This window comes from Mesocricetus auratus, unplaced genomic scaffold (assembly GCF_017639785.1).
Source record: "Mesocricetus auratus isolate SY011 unplaced genomic scaffold, BCM_Maur_2.0 Super-Scaffold_100010, whole genome shotgun sequence".
Lineage (NCBI taxonomy): Eukaryota > Metazoa > Chordata > Mammalia > Rodentia > Cricetidae > Mesocricetus > Mesocricetus auratus.
The window spans coordinates 81,689,634-81,707,916 of NW_024429194.1; the positions used below are offsets into that span (position 1 = coordinate 81,689,634).

Genomic DNA, 18,283 nt, shown 5'->3' on the forward strand with positions numbered 1-18,283 from the left:
TTGTCAAAGTGGGGAAGGGCCGGACTGTCTGGATTACAGTTCCTCATGGCTCCTGGTAGCCCTCACAGCGAAAGCCAAGCCTTGTAGAATGGCCTCTGCTTACCTCATTTCTTGCCACATCCCTGCATTTCTCCCTCCAGGTAAGAGGTGATTTCCTTCCTTCCTCCACTTACCTTTCACCCTTTGCCCATGCTGAGGAAGATGAGGGCCTGCAAGTTCTGTCTTTTTAAAATGCAACCCAGTTTTTAGTTCTGCAGTGGCATAAGCAGATGTTTATGGAATCACCAAATGCGTGTATGGGCACCGTGGGGACCCTTGGCTTGGGAACCATCTCACTGTATGAGAAGTGGTTGTCTGGATTGAGCTGTCTTCTTTGTCTTTATTTTTCTTTCTTCCTTCCACTTGCCTCTCCCCTTCTCTCTTTCCTGTTATTGAGACAGGGTCTTACTGTATTATAAGGTCTGACTCCTGGAACTCTCTCTATGTACCAAGCTGGCTTCACACTTGTGACAGTTCCTGAGTACTAGGGTTATAATTATGAGCCACTGTGCCCAGCTCCTTAGCTTTTTTTAGATCATGGATTTTAAGTTTATACATATTTTTTCTCACACCAATTAAAAAATTGGCATTCCTAACACAAACTGTCTATTTTGTGTGTATTTGTAAGTTCAGGAATTTGTGTGCTACAGTTTGCCTGTGGAGGTCAAAGGACAACTCTGTGGAGTTGATTCTCTCCTGCCACCTTGTGGGATGTGGGATTGAACTCATGTTGTCAAAGCTTCCGAACAGTGTGTCCACCAACTGAGCCATCTCACTGGTCAATATCTTTTTCTAAATGTGTCTACTGTTGAAAGTTTGATGGTAAGTTCAAAGACTAATTCGAATTTTTGTAGTATTTCTTTGGAACGTGGAGCCTGGGCCACAGTTGATTAGCATGGCTCAATACCGGTGTCTCTGGAGCTCACTGCTTCGTACTTTGGCTGGGAACGTTACACCTGCATGCTTGGCTGTCTGCATACTTGAGGCACACTCCTATAGGCTCTTGGGGTTCTGACCCTTGAACCAGATTATTTCAGTTCACTGTGTAGTATCTTCTTTTAGTTACTAGGAGATAGGAGTGAGCAATCTCATTTGACTGCCTGGTATTTGAGGGGAGGCTAAGGGCTTTAGGGGTGTAGAAGAGGAAGGGGAGGGACAAAGGGGGGTGGAGGGATGAAGAAGGTTGGGGTGCATGTACATGACTTCAAGTTTATTTCATTGTCAATTCTACCTCCAGCCATAAATAGTTGTAAAAAAGGAAAGAAAAACACCCTAGGGCTTTCTACTCTCCTCGCCCTCTCCCATGTTCTTTGAAAATGGGTATTTAAAGTACCATTCTTGGAGACTTAAGGTGTGACTACCACTGTCTGAACACAGTGGCAGGGGTGGGGGTAGTGTTTTTCCTAGAATGAAAAGTAGTCTATCCTGAGTAACTTGTGGTGAATGAGTAGCCAGTGAAGTCCCAGAGGAAAAAAGCAGCTGTGTTGAGGAGGTGGAGTTCTTCTATGGGACACTGAGCACCCTGTAGGCAGCCAGGAATGTTTGGGTTCTGATTCTCACTGTAGTTCTGCATGGTCAGTGTTGTTATTGTACACAGAAAATGCGGCCTCAGAGAGGTCATACGTACCTGGCCAGGGTTAGAGACACAGTTCAGCAGTTAAGAGCCTCACTGCTCTTCCAGAGGTCTCAAGCTTGGTTCCCAGCACCCACATTGGGCAGCTTATAACCACTTATAACTCCAGCAGCAGATCCAACACCCTCTGGCCTTTAGGGGCACCCTCACACATGTGGCAGAGAAGCATACGTGAACACATAAATGAAAATAAGTATTAATTTGCATGTCTAGTAAGTGAGAGTCAAGATTTGAACTTGGGTTACTCATCATGTTGTGTGCTGATTCAGGATTCCATCTCTCCCCATGCTTATGAATTAAGTATTGGGTGTTGTAGCCTTTGTGGGCCATAAGGGAGAGATGTGTTAGTCAGGGCCTTTGTGGAGGAAATTTAGCATCTATATTGTATATAGATGTGCATTTGTATTTATGAAACTCATGCAGTCTGTGTCTTAGTTGTCCAGGCTGTGGGAGTCTGAGAATTTCTAAACAGGAGAGTGGGGTGAGATCAGACCTGAGCCTCAGGAAGGTCTTCCCAGGGTGTGCAGCCAGGAATAGAGATGGGCTGCAGAGGCAGATGCCTGTGAGGGGGTTTCTGCCTATTCTGAGGGTCTCTCTGCACAGGTGCTTCTCTTTCCCTGGATTTACTTCACTGGATCCTCTCTTCCTTCAGGCCAGTGTGCCCCTCCTCAGGGCCTTGTCACTCCTTCCCTGATGTGGTCATCCTGCTCTCACTTGGGTTTTAGTGTTTCTTGAGTCTGTTTCCATGTCGCCTGTTCTCTGGAAAGTTCTTTGTAAGTCCATGGTTGTGAATGGGCAGCCCAGGTGTGAGCTGTGAGATCTTGTTCTATCAGTAAGCTGCAAGGAGTGGGAGCCAGGGGCATGGAATGAAAGGTCATTTTAATGTGTTTAATTTCATTTGACCAGATTAATGTTGCCTTTGACTCATACTTGTAGCTGTTTCAGTTGAGTGAACACTGCTTTCTCTGAACCGAACTGGGATGGTGGCCAGGGGGGGCCACTTTCAACAGCAGCATTGCTTTACTGAGCCTGGGTCCTTTTCCTCTTTTGTTGGGCAAACTCTTTTTGGCAGTCATCATTTCCCTCTTTCATAATCTCTAGGGTAGCTTCTGATCTTCCTTATCTAATGCTCACTCTTTCTTTAGTAATTCACAGAAAAGGGAAACCAGCTAGAGGTTGCTTGACTGAGACTTTTGGGCAAGGGATTGTTGACCTTGAAGGAAAGCTTCCAATTGGGGCAGATTGTGTGTGTGTGTGTGTGTGTGTGTGTGTGTGTGTGTAGGGGGATGGGAGAGTTGGGCCAGGTAGAAGTAGAAGGTGGAACAAGACCAAGGCTCTGGCAAGGTGACCTTGATGTTTCCTTTGCATTGTGCACTGATATGAGAGTGAAGCCAGGTAACCAGTGGCTCTAGAGCAATGGTTAGTCTTCTAGTCAGTAAGGGAGGGGGGGCAGTAGGGTGGGTCACTTCAGATGGATGGTGTGCTCAATGTGTGGAATCTGAGATGAGAATGTGTATGTGTGTGTTCTGCTCTATCATTCTCTGCCTTATTTCTTTGAGATAAGGTCTTTTACTGGAACGCAGTAGTTTTCTGCTAGAGTGTCTGGTCACCTAGCTCCAGCCATCTTCCTTTTGCCACCCCCTTCCCCGTCCACATAAGTGCTGGTGCTATGTGTACACTTAGCTTTTCCCTAGATGTCCACATAAGTGCTGGTACTATGTGTACACTTAGCTTTTCCCTAGATGCTAGGATCCCAGCTCAAGTTGTCGACTCCCAGCTGCATTATCTGTATATATTTTTATTTATATGTGGAAATTTACACTAACAAAACTGTCATAGGCTGAGGTTTAGGGACAACATGGCGATCTTGTTGTTCTGTGTGGTCTGTATGCTAAGGGGATTATGCTCACAGGAAGTTCCACGCCACATGGGCAGTGCCTGAAGTTAAATCTCTATACCACAAGTTTGTTAAGCAGATGCCTGAAGTCAGCGGTTCTCAACCTGTGGGTTGCTGTCAAAGGACCCTTTCACAGAGGTCATCTTAGACCATTGGAAAACACTTATTTGTATTATATTCATAACAGTAACAAAATTATGTTTATGAAGTAGCAACAAAAATAAAGTATATTATTGGGGGGTCACCACGACATGAGGAACTGTATTAAAGTGTCTCAGCATTAGGAGGTTTAGAACCACTGCCCTGTACTCCCAGCAGGAAGGGTCACAGAGCAGACTGAGGGAGGCATTTGGCCAGGGCCATTGATATCTCTGTATAGTTGACTGTTCTTATATTTAATTGAATATCATTTCCTGGGTAGAGATGTAAACACATGTTGCTATCCTTGGGCATTGGACAATGGCAAGAGCATTTCAGGTGCTTTAGGAGTTGTTGTTTTTCAGTTCTTTGTAGAGGCCTCTGGTCTGTACTCTAGTGCAGGGGGATTGGTCAAGAGGGTTGAGCATTCTATTCTGCCAGAATACAGAAAACTGGTAAGAGTTTTGTGACCTAAGTGAGTCTAAGCATAAAGCTAGTCCTTGGAAGATACTGGGTGTGGTGGCCTCGAAGATACAGGAAATCTGAAAAGGAGCCAGGAGGGACTATTGTTCCCAAGGGGTGGGGGATTCCCTAAAGCCCAACTGAAATGAGGAAGAGGAACTGTGTTGGGCATGGATCTACATTGGGGAATGTCATAGAGCCTCCTGCATAATGGAAATGTAACAGACTAGGCCAGGTTGTGTCCAGGATGCTAACCACCTTTGTACCATGTCTCAGGTGAGTCTATTAGAACTTCTTCAGGCCAGAAGTATAGTACCTCATCCTTAGGAATGCCACAAATGTAGCCAGACTGCATTCCTGAACTTACTGTCAGTGCATACAAGGAAACCTCCCTGAGTTCTGCCCTCTGTGGGTGGGTGAATTCAGGGCAGAGGAATGTCATCACCTGGGAGCCAGGAGCCCTGCTTTGCTGTCAGCAAGACAAAGTAGACTCTAGTTTAGCCACCAACCTGATGTGGTCCCTATGTCCTTTTTTTGGTTGCATGTAAACAAAGGCTATTTGTAGTGTTTCTCATTAGATTTCTTAGTTACAAGTTACTACACATATTACGATATGCTCATGCCAAATAAAACAAAAGATGAAGTTGGAGGTGGTAATGGTAATAAGTCAAACCAAGCTGACTGTGTAGTAGAACCATGGGTGTCTTTTGCAGGTTCTCACGTCAGAGCCGCCTTAAAGAGGAAACTTGAGTGGGTATCACTCTGAAACTCTATGGTTCCACTTCCCTTGAGTTTACTTGGCTGTCTCAGTTTAAGATCTCAAGAACAAAGATCTACTACCTATGCTCATGTAAACAACCCTAATTAAATCCAGTGGGTCACAATGAAATAAATAATAAATGAATGAGAGAGTCCTAAAAGTAAGTTGTCTTCTGACCTCCACACAATGGGGTGGATGTTCTCAAAATGAAAGAGGGAAGGAAGGCCTAAGAATTAGAGGGCTTTGAACAGATTGGATTGTCAGATTGGCCTGAAAATCTTTGGAGTGGGGGTGGGGTGGTGGAGGTGTCTCAACACTGTTCTGCATTTGCTAAACAGTTTTCTTTTTGTGTCTGTCTTGTGACATTTCTAAATAAAAATAAACTAAACCTCTAGTTTAGAAATGTCTTGTTTTGTTTTGTTTTTTTTCGAGACAGGGTTTCTCTATATAACAGCCTGGTTTTCCTGGAATTCTCTTTGTAGACTAGGCTGGCCTTGAACTCACAGAGATTGACATGCCTCTGCTTCCTGAGTGCCAGGACTATTTATTTTATCTTTCATGTGTATGTGGTTCTGAAGATAGACTCAGAGGAGTTGAATAAGGCAAGCATGCTTACTACTGAGCTATTTCTATAGTTTTTGGTAGCTAGGTTTTGAAGCATATTGGTGAGTTCCTGAGGGTCAGCCTCCCAGTTTGAGAAGGAAACCATTGTTTGTAATTCAGGGAAGGTGGTGCATCCTGCTACAGATAAATGTGGTCTAGATCTTTCATCATTCTCTTGATGTTCTTTTTGCTCTCCAAGAACACTATATATTTAAGTATATATGTGTGATTACTATGTTTAATGTTCTTATGTGCTTTATAAAGCAGGACTCAAATGATCTTCAGATAAGTTCAATTTTACTTGCTAAGTAATTGTCTTTTGATTTCATTTGTATTAATGTTCTGTGTAGAAACAATTAATTGTGTGAGTGCACCCTTGTGCATGCCTGCAAACATGCATTCTCACACGTGAAGCTCATGTGTTTATGGAATTTATAAAGAATGTGATCATGCATTTATGGAGGCAAGTTCTCATGTGCACTGCAACTCAGGAGAGCTAGTAAGGCAGTTTCAGCCTGAAAGTGGGCAGGCTGTGATCTTACTGTTTCTGTTCTGCTCAGACCTTCAGCTGATTAGATGAGTCCTACCTAAACTAAGGGGTTGATCTAAGGGGGCTGGACAGATGGCTCAGAGATTAAGAGCACTGGATGTTCTTCCAAAGGACACAGGTTCAATTTCCAGCACCCACATGACAGCTCATAACTGTCTGTAACTCCAGTTCTAGTGGATCCAATACACTCACACAGACATACATGCAAGCAAAACACCAATTAAAAAATGCACATTAAAAAAAATCATGCCAAATAGTGGTGGAGCTTGCCTTTAATCCCAGCACTCTGGAGGCATATGTAGGTAAATCTCTGTGAATTTGAGGCCAGCCTGGTCTACAGATCTAGTTCTAGGACAGCTAGGGCCATTTCACAGAAAAATCCTGTCTCAAAACAAACAAAGAAACAAAAAGAATCATTAAATTTTTCAAGCCGGGTGGTGGTGGTGCACACCTTTATCCCAGCACTTGGGAGGCAGAGGCAGGTGGATTTCTATGAGTTTGAGGCCAACTTGGTCTACAGACTGAGTTTTAGGACAGCCAGCGTTGTTATACAGAGAAACCCTGTCTTGAAAAAAAAAATGCTAACGTCATCTCTTGTAGAAGCATTCAGAATATTTAACCAAATATCTGGGTATCTGCTGGTGAAGTCAAGTTGACAAAAATTCACCATCACATGCCCAGACCACAGTGTAGTATCCTGTCAGCAGTCCAAACATGATGAACACTGTGGCTGTGAGCCTTCTTAATGCATATCTATTGGTACATATATACATGTGGGGCTTTTTTAGATTTTACTCAGTTGCTTGTGGTGTGTGCTCATCGTATAAAGGATGTATAGAGTATAACTTAGCTGCAGTACTTGTAAGTGGGTTTGCTCATCCTGGTATCCACAACCTAGGCCCAGGCTCAGTCTTCCCAAAAGTCAGCTGGTCTGCAGAGCTGATACACTGGTTCCACATGACTGCCTTCATTGATGGTGGGTGAGGAGGGAAGGAAAAGAGGCTGAACTCATTGCTTAATGACATCCCCCCAGTCCCCCCTCCTGTTCTCTTTTCTTTTCTCTTTTGAGACAGGGTTTCTCTGTGTAGCAGCTAGGGCTGTCCTGAAACTCACTCCTGAACTCACAGAGATCCACCTGCCTCTGCCTCCTGAGTGCTGGAATCAAAGGTGTGTGCCACCATTACCCCGATACTTAATGACCTCTCAGTTGGGTGATCCGAGCTGCTCTCTGCCTTCACCAGGAAGAGCTCTACAACTTTGCATTGAGGTGTCAGACAGAGCACGGACAAAAGAACTTTCAGGGATAAGCCTCCATATTGAAATGGTGACAGGAGCAGACAGCTTTCTCTATCATTTGGAAGTAGGTGGAATACAGATACAAACCACATCCAGTTAATAGGGGAGTTTGTCAGGCCTGGTGCGTATCACCTGGCGTTCATAGGAAAGTTCTGTGTGTGAGTTGCATGTGGTGGCTTACATCTGTAATCTCAGCACTTGGGAGACTGAGGCTCAGATGCTTCAAGTTGAAAGCTAACCTTGGAAACGGAAACAAAAGGTGTTGGATCCTTGGTGGAATTGCTGTATGTCATTCATTAGGTGGAGCCATTAGTGGGTAGGAGTGACTTATTTTTGGTGCTGTGATAAAACACCATGTCCAAGGCAATTTACGGAAGAGTTTGCTTTGGCTTACTGTTCCAGAGGGTTAGAGCCCATAGTGGCAGGACAAAGCAGCAGGTGGGCATGGATGTTGAGAGCTCATATCTTGACCCACAGGCACAAAGCAGAAAGAACAAACTGTAAACAGCATGAGTCTTTAAACTCTTGTAAATGACATATTTCCTTCAGGGCTGCATCTTCTAGACCTCCCCACAAAGCTCCACCAACTGGGGACTAAATGTTCAAATCCCAAGCCTGTGGGACTGTCTCCTTCAAACCACTACAGTGGATTAGGTGGAGGACAGACAGAAGCAGGTAGGCACATGATTTGGAGTGATGGAGGTTTGGCCCTCAGCTGGTGGTGCTGTTTGTTTGGGGAGAGTCTAGTGGGAGGAATTATGTCACAAAGGACATGTCCTTGGGGGCTTTATCTTGTCCTGTCCCCTTCTTGTTTCTTTGCTTCCAAGCTACCATGAGGTAAACAGTTTTGCTCTGCCATGCCCCCTCCCCCCCATCATGATGTCCTGCCTTCCCACAGGCCCAGAAACAGAGCCAAGAAGCAGAATCCTTTGGAATTATGACCTGAAAATCTCTTCTTCCTGACATTTCTCAAGAAAAATGTAGTGTCTGTGATGAGAAGCTAACTAACACATAGTAGGCCGTTTCATCTAGGAACCTGAGAGGTAGGAGAGACTGGTCTTTGTGATAGTTGAAGAAACAGGCTCACTGGTGAATCTGCTTAGGAGTTCACACTAGTAATGTGTTTGCTTACGTTCCAGGAAAGTGGTCGACAGTTCTGTTATTTTCTGTCCTGACCTCGGCCACAAAATGACATTAAATCTAAGTCAGAGTGAATTCACTCCTCTCATGCTGTTCGCCACTTCAAAGTTCAGGTGTGTGCTTCCGTGTCTAGAAGTATCTTATTTCACATGTAGGAAGGTGCTTTGTGAGAAACCTGACCAAGGCTACTTAATTAAAAGCATGACTGAATTCCTAACCAGTTTGAAGTAGCTGGTAGGCTTATTGGTTCTGAGCATGCTCCATAGGTCAGAAAGAGCAGAGGGGAAGCATAGCTTGAGCGCTTCTCTCTCCCACGGGGCTGTGGCTGCAGGTTCCCAGTGCATAGTGGTCACAGTTCATCTTCCCTTAGTTGAAAGCTGGGTGTGGGGCACACTCCTGTGATCCCAGCTCTCTAGAGGCAGGAGGGATTGTCCATAAATTCAACATAGTGAGTTCTAGGCCAGGCGGAGTTCTAGGACCCTGTCTGAGGGAAAAACTAAAAACTAAAGAAAACAGAAAAAAAGAACAAAATACTACTGTTAAAAAACAAAAAACAGAACCCTAAAAAACATTGTGTTTGTTTGTTTGTTTCAAGGCAGGGATTGTCTGTGTAGTCCTGGCTGTCCTGGAACTCACTCTTGACTAGGCTGGCCTTGAGAGATACACCCTCCTGAGTGCTAGGATTGAAGGTGTGCATCACCGTCACTCAGCTCTAAACAAGCTTTTTATAAACTAGATGGCATTTAGTAGTTTGAGGTACCAACTCCCTTTTCTGTTTTCAGCTTAGTGTTAGCTGAAACTCTGGTGAAAGAGATGAAGACCGCTGTTGTAGGGACAGGTTGGAGCAGAGCACTGTGGGGAGGCTTTGGTGAGGAGGACTGGCGGGGTGGGGCTGAGGGAGATGTAGGGAGCCACCACCGGGGTGCTGCTTGGCCATGCCTGTAGACTGCAGATTGGACCTCATGCTTTGGAAGCCACTTGCTGTCATTCTCATCAATTACTAGTTACATGCAGTTGTTTATCACTTTTTGTATGATTGAGTTTACAGAGGGACCTCCTTCATCTCAAGGTTCTTGCTTGCTTTGAGATTTTTTTAATAGATTGTTTTCTTTTGGGAGCTAGAGACACTGGCCAGCATGTGGTCATCACTAACCATGCTGAGTATGCCAGTCTGCTGTCCCACTGCTCATCCAGTAAAGTAAGACTTATTTATTAATGGAATCTCCTTTTCATGCCTACCCCTGATTGGGATCCCTTCATGCTGTTGAGATTAGGGAAGCTTCCAGTAATATGTCCAGTGCCACATGTGAAATTGCAAGTTTGTCTGGGTGCCTCTGCCTTTGGGTGTAGCTGAGGGTTTTATACTTCTTCCAGAAGGGGTCATAAAATCTCACACTTGGCTTTTTGGAGTAAATGGTATGGAATGACCTTGTTCTTTTCCCAGTGAAGGTAACATAATCAGGAAAGCCAGCTGTGGTGACAGGCCTCCCTCTGGAACAAGAGTTTCAGAATGGCAGGCTTATGTAGATGGAAGTTTCTGTCCTGCCTGGTCCCACAGCCATTTAGTCCCAAATAAACAAACACACAGAGGCTTATATTAAGTATAAACTGTTTGGCCGATGTCTTAGGCTTCTTATTGACTAGCTCTCTCTTAATTATTAACCCATTTCTCTTAATCTGAGTATTTCCATGTGCTTACCGGCTTGGCTTGCCAGTGACCCCCAGGTCTCTTCTTCCTCGGCAGCTACATGGAATCTCCCTGACTCTGCCTGCTTCCCTTCTCTATTCCTGTTTGAATTTCCCACCTGGCTAAATCCTGCCAGTCCATTGGCTGAAACAGCTTTATTCATCAACCAGTAAGAGAAACATATATTCACAGTATACAGAAGGACATCCCCCACCAGGCTTCAGTTGGTGACAACTTGTCATTTGTCATCTGGAATAAAGGATACTATGAAAGCCTGTGAGTGGGGACTGGCCTGTGGGCTTTGAAGTGAACTGGTCCTGGCCCCTCAGCACAGCAACAAGCTTGGCCTTTGTCTTGGCCTCAATGATGTCTGTCTAGTTAGAGGACTCAGAAAAGGACTCTGCTTATTCCTCTTCTTTTTTTTTTTTCCAAATTTTTTTTTGGGGGGGATTCAAGACAGGCTTTCTCTATGGCTTTGGAGGCTGTTCTGGAACTAGCTCTTGTAGACCAGGCTGGTCTCGAACTCACAGAGATCTGTCTGTCTCTGCCTCCCTAGTGCTGGGGGTAAAGGTGTGTACCACCATTGCCCAACCATTCCTCTTTTCTAAAGCTTGTAAGTGCATGTTGTAAAATACAAATGCAGATGTTCAGAAGAAAATCACCGTAGCACTTCATCATACATTTTCTAAGTCTGTATAGTCACACATATAGACATGGTTTAAAAAGTTATTTCATGTTAGTAATCATGTATGCATGCACTTTAGCACATGGAGGTCAGAGGACAACTTTCAGGAATCAGTTCTCCCGTTCTATCATGTGGATCCTGGGAATTGAACTCAGGTCAGCAGGCTTGGCGGCAAGTGCTCTTTACCTGTTGAGCTTACTCTTTGAACCCAAAATGTTTTTATGAGCAAGATCTCTTGGAAGATGAAATATTGGGAGGTAACAGGCCCCCAACCCCCAAGGCCTCCATGTTCTTAGTGGGCTTAAAAAAAGTTGGCTGCTTCCCTGCCTCTGTTAAAAGGCACTAGCTGTTATAGTCAGGAGCTCTGCAGATGGCCAGCTCTCCCTTGGAGGTAGCTGCTGAAGCTTAGGGAGTCACTTTTCTGGGGAGTTGTCTACCTTTCTTCCTTATTTGTTGGCCTAGCTTGGTCCCCTTCCTGTGAGGTCCCTAGATACAGTGCTTGTCATTCTGTGTGACCCTCTTGGTATTTGTCCATCTACCCTCCAGACTTGAAGCTACTTAAGAACAGGAATAGTGAATTACTTAGCCTGTAAGTCTTCATTAACTCTCCATCACTGTGACTGTTAGTGTGGATCGCCAACTTGATAGGCTCTAGAATCACCTGAAAGACAAACCTCTGGGCCTGTATTTGAGGGAATTTCTGGATTGCGTTATTGATGTGGGAAGACCCCCACATGGTACCATACCATGGGTGGAGTTCTGGACTAAATAAAAGAGAAGTGGGCCAAACACCAATATTCAATTTTCTCTGCTTCTTGACTGGATATGCAGTGTGACTTTGTTAGGCATTTCGTTGCAGCATGGAGGAAAGTAACTTACATAATCACTATTACATCTATCTACTATAGAGAGGAAAGGGTGATTTTGACTTAAAGTTTGGAGATTTCAATGCACAGTTGACTGACTGACCCATTGTTTAGGCTTGTGTTGAGGTTGTACCTCATGGTGGGAGTATAGTAAAGCATAAGGTAACCTGATGACTGGAATTCAAAAGAGAGAAAGAGACCTGGGTCCCACAGTTCCCTCTGAGGACTGTCTTTAGTGCATGGCCTTTAGGGACCTTAACAGCCAAACTATAGCAGATGGTGGATTTAAATATAAGTAAATGGGTAAAAATCATACCAGTAAAGCATTTGTGCAGCATGACCACTTTTAGTGCTGAAAATGTCCCTAAACTCACTGAACCTTACCTGGTGTTTGATTTTTTTTTGAACTTCAGATCTTCCTTCTTGGATTGTGTTCCATTTTCAGTATATTGCCCAAAGAATGCATACTCTTTTCCCAGGGTCATAGGCGATATGACATTTTTTGGGGGGGGGCTTTGAGACAGGGTTTTCTGTATTGTTTTAGAGCCTGTTCTGGAACTCACTCAGTAGACCAGGCTGGTTTCGAGCTTACAAAGATCTGCCTGCCTCTGCCTCCCGAGTGCTGGGATTATTGAGCCACCAACACCGGGCACAATATGACATTTTCACCTCCCAAAAGACATTTTTATTTCCAAGATGTTAGTTTAGAAATACAGATGTTGGGGGCTGGAGAGATGGCTCAGAGGTTAAGAGCGCTGACTGCTCTTCCAGAGATCCTGAGTTCAATTCAGCAACCACATGGTGGCTCACAACCATCTATAATTAGACCTCATACCCTCTTCTGGCGTAGATGCCAGAACACTGCATGCATAATAAATAAATCTTTTAAAAAAAAGAAATGCAAGTGTTGGGATGAGATGATCGCTCAGTTTGCAAGCTGAGAGCCATGTGAAAAAGCTGGATGTGATGGTACATGCTTGTAATCTCATTGCTGGTGAAGTGGAAACAGGCTTATCTCTGGGGTTTACTGACCGCTTAACCTAGCCTACTAGGCAAGCTCCAGGCTAGTAAGAGCTGGTGCCTCAAAAAAAGAAGTCAGACATGGTGGTACACGCCTTTAATCCCAACACTCAGGAGGTGGAGGCAAGCAGATCTCTGTGAGTTCGAGGCCAGCCTGGCCAGCCAAAGTGAAACAGTGAGAGACCTTGTCTCAAAAAATAGACAGTGCCTGATGGTCTCACAATGCATGCACACATACACATATTTGCAGACATTTGAACATATGTGCATCTATGCATACACACAACACCCTGAAAACCCAAGTATCGCTTCTCTTGATAGGGGCAACACGTTCTATCTAAACTAAAGTTGGGCTTTCAGCTTTAATGAGTTTGGTGTTGCTGCTTCCTTTTTCTATTTTTTCCCTCTTCCCTCTCCTTTTCTGTGTTTGGACAACTGCCAGAAAAGCAAAGAAGCTTATGTAAGAGATTTTACCTTTTTAAAAAACTTTGCCAAAGATAGTTCAGCTTTGTTCTGGTGCATTCTCTGATAAAGGCTGTTAGAAATCTGGCATAGATGTAGGAGAAATAAAGCCAGATGACTCATTTCGATCTTGGTTCTTGAAAAATAGGAAAGACTAATATTAAGATTTGAAATTAGCCATTACCCTCCTCTCTCTCCAAGTGTACTAACACCGCTATGCTTTATTTAGTAATATAGTAAGTTTTTGAAATTGAATATTTACTTGGTATTCGAAGACAAGAACTGATCACTTTGTTGCCAGCCTAGTAGCAATTGAACCTGACACTGAATTCTGCCACTGCAAGGCACTCTTGTGACAATATAGAGAAGCTGAGTGATGCTGGCTACAAAGTGGACCATTTGGTCCATCAGAATCATTGGTGTGTGATAGAGTCAGTCACCTTAAGGTTTGAGTCTCAATAAAATATACTTAGGCTAAAATGTTACAAAGTGTCTTCTTTGACTTCAGTACCTTGTGATGCAGTCATGGTCAGTGTTGTCTCTAGTGTGCTGCAGAAGTGGCCTGGTGGGAAGTTCTGTTACTGGAGTTATGCTCCACCTGATGGCAGAAGCCACGCAGGAGCCCACGAAGTGCCTCCTACTTTCACAGACTTAACTGTTAGGTTTCTGTGTATCTGCAAAAAGGCAGATAGATACCAGTGTTGAGGCAGAAGGATTCCAAGTTTGGGTGCAGTTTGGGCTGTATGGCTAGATTATGTTTCAACAACAGAAACTACTCTTTAAAAACCATAGATCAGTGTTTGCCAAGCCAGGGAATGCTGCAAAGGGCACAGGCAACTTGAGGGCTGGAGAAATGTTCTGTCAGTGCCACTAAGTGATCTCTAAGTCTATGCAAATCAGTATCTCATGAAAGAGAAAGAAGGAAGGAGGAGGAAAAGCAGATAGGGAGGAAAGAAGAAGAAAGAGCAAAAGGAAAGAAAGATAAGACCACCGGTCTCAGTTCTTCTAGAGTAGAGGTTCTCAACCTTCCTAATGCTTTGACAGTTCCTCATGTTGCTACTTCATAACTAATTTTGCTACTGTTATAAATCATAATGTAAATATTTTTGGAGGTAGAGGTTTGTGGAAGGGGAAATGACCCACAGGTTGGTAACTACTGTTCTAGAACAGCTATATCCCGGTGGCCTCTGCTGGGGTAACTGGATTGATCTAGTCTCCTTTCTGTAGATGTGGTGATTGGAATGCTAATGGTTCTACTACCAGCCCAGCTGAACTACCTGGCTTTGTGTCTTTGGCTTGCTGAGTTCGGGACCCAGATATGTGGGAGGTATGTCAAGGTGGGACTGCCAGGTATCCTTGCCTCCCCTTCCTCTTCCACTTAGGTTGAGTGATAACATCTGTTGATGTGGTCGTTTCTGATGGTTTCCAGTATAAGATTTGAGAGAGAGAGAGAGAGAGAGAGAGAGAGAGAGAGAGAGAGAGAGAGAGAGAGAGAGAGAATCTTCAACTGCTTTGTACAAGTTGAGGCTGCGTGACTTTTGAGTGAATAGTGACATCAATACTGACAAATACCCGAATGTTCAAGTGCACCGTTTTCCTTTGCAATGCATTATTTCGTCAGTCACCTAATTTAGTTTTACTACATTCTTCTTGGCTCATATTTTAAGGTAGAAACTGTCCTAAAGTGACCCTTTTCTGGCCACTGCCACTTAAACATAGTGTCCTAGCTGGCTGTATGGAAGGGATAGAACTTGTGTGGAAGAGAAGCATGGGGCGGAGCGGCTGTTTCCCCATCTGCTGAGCCATCTTGTATATAATTTAAAAAATCTTTATTGGAAAATAATAAGTGTACATAAAAGTGTCCAGACATAAGAGTACATGGATTTTCACACGCCCAGTGTGTATGCAATTAGTTCAAGACCCAGAAAACAAACCTGGGTCGATGTCCCTTGTGAGGCCCTGGTTCTGTCTCAAGTACAGGGAGAGGAAAAAAAAAGAAAAGAAAAAAAAAAAAGAGCCAGAAACTCATAAGCCCTCTGCAAAGTCTGTTCTTCCCACTTCCCTGTCCTGGTCCCCACAGCCCAGTTTGGTGGGGTTCCCCCCTTGTGCTTTATCTATCTAAGGGGTTCATGGCTGTGTATTCTTGTATACACAAAGTACCCAAACTTTTAACATTGTTTTTCCTTTTACATTTAGTTGTTTTTGTTTGTTTTGTTTTTTTCGAGACAGGGTTTCTCTGTGACTTTGGAGGCTGTCCTGGAACTCTCTTTTGCTGACCAGCCTGGTCTCGAACCCACAGAGATCCACCTGCCTCTGCCTCCTGAGTGCTGGGATTAAAGGCGTGCGCCACCACCACCCGACTTAGTTGTTTATCAGAGTAGAAGAAATAGGGGTGGCTTTTGGTTTTTACTCTGCTCACCTTGCATATTTATTTGTGTACCTTTCTTCTTAGGAGACTGTTGTCCCCTACCTGTCCCCTTCCTGTCCCCTACATCCCCATTGTCTTCTACTAACAAGCTACTTTGTGTTGGAGAGTACAGCATAGGAGTGGAGTTCTAATGTTCAGACACTAAGGTTAGCCCACCCACCGAAACAAACCTGGGGAACACAGGCTACATTATACCTGCCCTGAGATACAGAGTATGCTTTTTTCTGTTCTAAGTGGCAGGACCCTAAAGAACAAGGCGAGTCTGTAATGTAAGTTGGGGAGCACACACTTTGGTTTGAAGGAGCAATATGACTTTGTTGCCAGACCTCCTTTCTCTGGCTTTTAGGGAATGCTGAGATTCCTGGGGTCTCTTTTCTGAAAAGAGAGCTGTTGTGTGATGGCCCAGGCAGGCAAGAGCCAGCCGCAGTCAGAACCTGGTGCTTGGACTGTGAATGCAGCAGTGTGCCGAATGACCTTATCTCAGCAGCCAACAGGAAATGATGAAATGTGCTGGGAGAATTCGGCTGGGAGAGGGAGGTCAGACCTACCAGCAGGGTCGGAAGGAGGCAGGTACTGACTGAGTCGATCTGCAAAGTTAGGCGGTTGCAGCCAGCGCCTTACAGAAAGTGAGTGCTCTTTAAGGTAGACCTGTCTGGAAGTAGAATTTCTATACTTATTTTTGTCCGTGTGATTAACAGCAGTCTCACCTTGTAAGGAAGCCTACCTAGTTTGAGAGGTTCTTGACGGAAGCGTTCATCCAGTTCCACATTAACCAGCATGGAATGTTTTGTCCTGCATGCCCTGAGAAAATGACAGTAAGTGCTTCATTCTGCTGTGCTAGATTTTGACCCGAACAAAAAACGACGGTTGTGCTTTCTAATCTTTGGCTCTGGCTGGAAACATGAACGCATGGTTCCTTTCCCAGTGGGTTTCTCTGAACTGCTTCAGTGGGGTTGCCTCCGGCTTGCATACCTCTAGTGGAATTTTTTTCCTAACTGCCTAGCCAAATGAGTTACCTGAGTTAACTGTTTCTAGAGGGCTCTTTTTTCCTGACTTTCAGACAGTGTGTTTATTATGTATGCTGCTTCTTTTCTTAAAAGCCAGAGCTAATCTATAGGCACAGAGAAAAAAGCCAGCAAATAAGCTTTTCCAGTTGACTGTAATTGCTGGGAGGGCTCCCTGAATTAGCATGCTGCCCGCTCCTGGCCCGAGTCAGCTCTTTTCTCATCTCTCAGACCCTGTACCCTGTCTTCATTGCTAGAAACTTAATGTTTTTATCGGACAGCAAACGTTCTATTTTAAAAACTGAGCAGCCTCATACACATTTAAAATTATTTCTTACCTCAAAAATCATATCCTGGAACTGAAATTATGACTCCTCTCTCCCTTTATTTTTGTAGTACTGTAATTGTAATTAAAAGCTAAAACAAAAAACCGACTGCTTAAGTGGCCCCCGCTGCATGACTTGTTCTTACTGGATTACCTATTGCATGAACATTGAACCAAGCAGTGGCCTAGTATGGTTGTAAGCGCTCTGCTGGTGCAGGCTGTGCCCCCACACAAACATGCTTTCTTGTTAGAGTGTTACCTGCTGTGATCTGTGCATATGCCTAGCACTTTTGGGTCACAGGGAACTCTTCCACAGTATATAGCTACATGCCCATCAGTATTACTTTTGCTCTTGTAGCTTTGAATAGCTCTTTCCTCAAACCTTCTGGATCATGGAGTATTTTACTGGATATTCTTTAAGTGTTGCATTTGTGAAAATAACGAAGAGGTTTCATAACTTCAAGCCAAGCATTCCTTGCAGGTATGAGAGCTCCACCAGAAAGTGAGAATACACCTTTCTTTGTTGTTCCTTCTTTTTATTTGGCCCTTGCTCACCCACATGCTAAGTTATTAGGTAGCTTAGTTTCAAAGGTAGGAGCTTGGCATTTACAGTTGGAGGGCTCTTAGAGCTGCTGTGGACAGGCCTCTTATTTTGACAAAGGAATTGAGACTTTAAGAAGTGTAATGACTCGCTCAAGGTCACACAGCTGATTAGCTGAGTCTGGAAGCTTAAGGTGCCCGCTTTCTAGGTCATTCCTTTTGTATGATAGGTGTCTGCTTTCTCAACTTCATATCTTGGATGGCCCCTCTTCTCTTGGACGGGGGCCTCACTGAGCCTTAGCCCTGACCCAAAGAGTTCATTTTCTTCTTTTCATTTCCAAACACTCAGCTTTTATTAAATAACAGGTTTTGATGAGTACTGTTTGGCTTAGATGCATAATGAAAAAGTAGATTAATATAGAATATAATGTATAATGAGGTCATTATCAGTACAAAGGGTACCGACAGTTCTGCCTCTGAGAGATACTTTTTCTTAAAAATAAAGAGTCCTCTATTTCAAAGTTTTTCCTGCCTCTCTCCTAAATTAGGTCCCAGCCAAGTGAGCCCCATTATGTGTTATCTGTAGATGAGACTGCCAACCCTATTTAGATTACATTTAGTAAAAGAAATGGACAAATGCTTAGTTCTTCTTTGAAAGAGGAAACATGACAGGAAAACCTCCGAACACAAGCTCCTGTTTCTTAGTATTTGTGTGTTTCAGTTCCTGCATAGGAATACTAGCAGCTTT

At 44.0% G+C, this 18,283-nt stretch overlaps 1 protein-coding gene across 6 annotated transcripts in view; it reads left to right on the forward strand.

Annotated features, from left to right (window-relative positions):
• The window catches only part of Pacsin2 (protein kinase C and casein kinase substrate in neurons 2), a 94,816-nt gene that overhangs the window by 18,372 nt on the left and 58,161 nt on the right, over positions 1–18,283 (forward strand). Inside the window, exon 1 of one of the 6 annotated variants that reach the window (XM_040754078.1) lies at positions 16,166–16,292. The exons of 4 other annotated variants lie outside the window; for them this stretch is intronic. The gene's annotated coding sequence lies outside the window, so the exon portion shown is untranslated. Of the gene's footprint in view, positions 1–16,165; positions 16,293–16,318; positions 16,482–18,283 lie in introns of those variants that run through there. One more of the 6 variants, XM_040754077.1, reaches the window with a different exon arrangement.